The sequence below is a fragment of the Stegodyphus dumicola genome, chromosome 2 (assembly GCF_044657685.1).
Source record: "Stegodyphus dumicola isolate Sdum_Otavi_A_Nest chromosome 2, ASM4465768v1".
Lineage (NCBI taxonomy): Eukaryota > Metazoa > Arthropoda > Arachnida > Araneae > Eresidae > Stegodyphus > Stegodyphus dumicola.
Genome location: NC_140769.1, coordinates 91,797,144 through 91,801,447, shown reverse-complemented (window position 1 = coordinate 91,801,447; position 4,304 = coordinate 91,797,144).

The window sequence follows — 4,304 nt, the reverse complement described above, 5'->3', positions numbered from 1 at the left end:
TGCATTGTCCCAATATATAATTTCTCTACGATAAAATTTATTTTTCTTAATTTTGTTTATCAGATCTTAAATGGAAAAAAAATTATAACTATCAGTATTTTTATTATAATTCTCAAAATGCAGGGATATTAATTTTTTATCGGTATCCAGGGAAGTAGAATTTTGAAGACTTTCTATTTTTATCGCCAAAACCACCACCAACTTCGGGATATCTCGCCAATTTAGCAAGATAGCCATTTACCTTAATGTTAAATAATTTGTGCCTGTAATTTAATTTTACCGGCAGAGATTCCTCTGTTTCAAGCAATTCATGTTACATTATACGAAAAATACCACAATTTCACATATAATTTCCCTAAAATTATTTACATATATGAAAAATGCTTAATATTGCCCCTTCCCAAGGACTACATGTCTCGGGAATTACAGTCCCTGGACAGGATGCCATACTTACAACTAAGGGGGGGGTGAATTAAAGCTATACAGTGGTGGCCAAAATTGTAGACACTTTTGGAAATTCTTATGTTTTTGAACTTTGTATGCTTATAGAAAATGTTACGTTTCGCAAAATGCAAACTTGTATATATCACTTTAAAGAGAATTTATTACTGAATTCAATACAAAACACAAAATTCAATTATTTGCAATACAAAAAAAGTTCTTTGTACTTTAATATAAATAAGAAACACAGTTATGAAGTGGTTTGTAATGTCTAGCTTTCCTGGCCAATCACTGTTCTTGTTCTGAGAACCAATCAAATGTTAGTAACTGCCAGTAGAAGCTGACATCATGTTTACACTTGAAACAATTCATTATTCTACTTTGTTCTGTAGAAGGAGGACCTGTTTCTTATACACTGCAATTACAAGTTAGAATTTTTGTAAAAATTTTTAATATTTAGTCAAGAAACAATGACATCAAATAAAAGAGTAGATTGGACACTTAGAAAGAGATGTAATATTATTGTGTTACGAGAAAGTGGTCTTTCCTATGTTGAAATTGCAAGACAAATGGGTGGTTCAGTGACTACATCTGGAGTCCGAAAGTTTTGTTTACGATATCAGGAGACAAATTCAATAAAAGACAAAGAAGGAAAAGGCCGAAAAAGGTGCACCACATCTATTGATGACAGAAGAATAAAAAGACTATGTCTCCAAGATAGAAAAATGTCATCAGCGGCCATCAGAAGTGATCTGAATGATGCTGGTGTTTCTGTCAGTTCAAGAACAATCAGGAGAAGATTAAAAGATGTTGGACTGAGAGGTAGAATTCCACGAAAAAAACCTTATCTTAATTTTCAGCAACGAAAGAAAAAAGACTACAGTGAGCAACACATTAATTGGACAGAAGATCAATGGTCGCAAGTTATATGGAGTGATGAAACTAAAATATCGTTATTCGGTAGTGATGGACGAAAATATGTAAGACGTAGAATAGGAGAAGAGCTACATCCTGACTGCATTGAAGCAACTGTGAAGAATCCAGTTAGTGTTATGATTTGGTCATGCATGTCAGCAGATGGTATTGGTCGCCTTCATGTCATCGATGAGACACTGAATGCCAGAAAATACATTGACATTGACACTATTCTAGAACCAAAACTTCTACCTTCCATCAGAGATCTCTTTCCCAACAATGCTTCATTTATTTTTCAACAGGATTCTGCTCCTTGCCACACGACCAAAATATCGAAAGTGTGGTTTCGTACAAAGAGCATTAAATTGTTGTCATGCCATGAACAGTCCTGAACTCAATCCTATCGAAAATTTGTGGCACCGTTTGAAAACTCTTGTCCGAATGAGTCGCCCTTCAAATAAAAGGGAACTAAATGCGGCTATAATTGTTTCCTGGCATCATGTAATAACGAAAGAAAAGCTTAAAACTCTTGTCAGCTCAATGAAACGTCAATGTAAAGCTGTAATCAAAAATAAAGGATACCCTACTAAGTACTGATTTTCACTGCAATCATCACTATCTAATTTATATCGATAATTATTATCGTTTAACTTTTTTGTATTGCAAATAATTGAAATTTGTGTTTTGTATTGAATTCAGTAACAAATTCTCTTTAAAATGATATATACAAATTTGCATTTTGTGAAACGTAACGTTTTCCATAAGCATACAAAGTTCAAAAACATAAAAATTTCCAAAAGTGTCCACAATTTTGGCCACCACTGTATACTAAGATAATAATAATTTCAATAAATAATATGCAACAAATAAAATACTAAATAAATAATTAAACGTATCAATTTACAAATTTATATATAAACAGGACCGTGGTATTAGTTTATTATTTACATTAAATACACCATGGAGATTATGTACTATGGCCATAATAAGCGGCTAGCCTGTCGTAATGAACGAATTTATGCTTAGAATCTGATGACTTGTGGATCCGAACTACGACGTCGTTCAGCCTGCTTAGGACCGTCCTAAATCCGTCCCAGGATGACCGTAATATAGGATAAAGTCCTTTCCTTCGAATCGTATACCATAACCATACCTTGCCACCTTCGTTGAATCGACATCCTGTAGTTCTTGTGTCATATCGGATCTTCATCTTCTGCGTCGCGAATTCACTAGCTCTCCTACAAAATTGTCCATCACTTCAAACCATGACTAGAGATCTTGAATTTCCTCCTTAAGTGATGAAAGAACATCCAGAGGGCCACCAACTAAGAGATCACAAGTCAGACAAAGGTCCCGACAGGACAGCATCTGGGATGGGTAATAGCTAGTAGCCTCATGGAAAGAACTGCGACAAGCCAGGAAAGACAGAGGTTAATACTGGTCCCATTCCTGTTGGTTTCTGGAAACCATCAGCGACAGGTTTTTTTAAAGAAGTTCGCTTAAACCTCTCTATCACGCCGTCTGACTGTGGATGTAAAGGTGTCATTTGGCTTCTGTCGATGGCGAGTAGCTTACAGAGTTCTTTAATTACCGCCGAGATAAAATTCCATCCTTAATCGGAATTAAACTTAAGAGGCAGTCCAAACCAAGAAATCCAGTGTTGTATCATTAGCTCTGCTACCGAAATAGCTTTTTGATCAGGAATAGGATATGTTACAGGCAACTTTGTGAAATAATCAATGACAAAGAATATGAATTTGTTGCCATCAGAAGTTCGAGGCAAAGGTCCCAGGATATCACAGTCAATGCATTCAAAAGGCGCTCCTACACTGTAATGTTGTAGCTTCCCTCGGTTGCGTTTCTTCGGTTCTTGCCAGTCTGCACAAGCATCACGGTATTGGCACCACTTTTACATGTCTGCCTTTGGATTACTGCAGTAGAAGCGCTCTCGAACTCTGTACAACGTTTTCGTTATTCCAGAGTAGCCTCTTGTTAGACTGCTGTGTAGTTCTTTAAGGACGTCCGCGCTCCGAGATATTACAACTATCAGCCGCCATCGGAATTCCTTTCCACCTTCCGATTGGAACTTCCTGTCGCCAGAATTCCTTTCCACCTTCTGATTGGAACATGCCGCCGTTTCGAATATGGATTGAGTCCCAGATAATAATACACACAGATACTGTGAAAATTTGAAAAATATAACGCTGATTTTTGTTGTTTGACTTCTGAATTAGTATTTGTTCGGCGTGTTATTGTGTCTTAATCATATTATTTATTCAAAATATTTGCATTAGGATAGAATTTAGAACTACAATTAGGACTGTATTTAAGAGTACACTACCCGCCGCTTATTAAAATCACTTCAAACGGCGATTTCAATTTTGCAAATTAAGGTAACAACTTTGAACTTATTTAATAAGATAGTAACTAACAATTAATATATAAATTATTAATAAAAAGATAATGCGAAACTTAAACTATTTTCGAAATTTCGAAATATTTTTTATAAAAAAATTTTATAATTATGCACCTGATAACCTTCTGATAAAATTTTAAACTTTTACAAAGAGCTTCTCTATCCATATTTGTTTCGCACTGTTCGTCAACAGTCTTCTAGTTCTATTTTCAAAATCCTAAAACTGTTGGTAGCTTTTCTGATCTCCACCTTCCAATTAAAGATTTCTTCTTACATTTTGAAGCGCTTTTCTCAATTCAGCTGAGGTTGGCATGTAGTCACTTTCTTCCGTATCACTTTCACTGCTAATTTCAGTTTTCTGCAGCTCTTTTAACACTTCCTATAATATCGTAGTAAGTGTTTTCAGTGCGACTTTAACATTATTGTCAATTGCAAAAAGGAATCTTCGATATTTCCATCACTGATGTCCAAAATATTAGAAATAGTTTGCAATTCTTCTGTGACTTTTTCTAAATTTTTTAAGCGTTAACTA